The sequence below is a fragment of the Meleagris gallopavo genome, unplaced genomic scaffold (assembly GCF_000146605.3).
Source record: "Meleagris gallopavo isolate NT-WF06-2002-E0010 breed Aviagen turkey brand Nicholas breeding stock unplaced genomic scaffold, Turkey_5.1 ChrUn_random_7180001962276, whole genome shotgun sequence".
NCBI lineage: Eukaryota > Metazoa > Chordata > Aves > Galliformes > Phasianidae > Meleagris > Meleagris gallopavo.
The window spans coordinates 62-582 of NW_011221991.1; the positions used below are offsets into that span (position 1 = coordinate 62).

General features: G+C 58.2%; 1 non-coding gene across 1 annotated transcript; it reads right to left on the reverse strand.

The window, feature by feature from the left end:
- Positions 1-381: 381 nt before the first annotated feature.
- On the reverse strand, positions 382-499 carry LOC116217828. The gene has a single exon (XR_004162541.1). It is a non-coding gene; the product is annotated as a 5S ribosomal RNA (ribosomal RNA).
- Between the last annotated feature and the right edge of the window lie 22 nt (positions 500-521).

Here is a 521-nt window from a genome sequence, read left to right on the forward strand (position 1 = left end):
CAGGGTAAACCCAAGAGACTGAGAAGAGAGTGAAAATGGAGACTGACAACGAGTGGGCGATCCCACAGGGAACCTGGGATGGGATCCGGCAGTGGGCACTCCAGAGCATGGCACGGTCCCTTGCAGGCACACGTGGGCTATTAGACAAGCGCCTGCTGCAGTGATGGAAGGCAAAGCCAGACGAGACAGTGGAGAGAAGAAAGGGAAAAGGAGAGGAGCGAATCAAGAAGTGAGGCAAGGAAGAAAAGGCCAAATTGACACTAACTCAGTAGGGACTACAAAACAGCATATCGGAACGCTGTCCCCAAACACAAAAGCTCACGCCTCCGCGGCCAGCCCGCCGGCGCCGGGAGCGGAGGGCAACAAAAGCCCGTCAGCAAAAGCCTACAGCACCCGGTATTCCCAGGAGGTCTCCCATCCAAGTACTAACCAGGCCCGACCCTGCTTAGCTTCCGAGATCGGACGAGATCGGGCGTTGCCAGGGTGGATGGCCGTAGACGCTGCGTGCTCCTGCTCCGGCC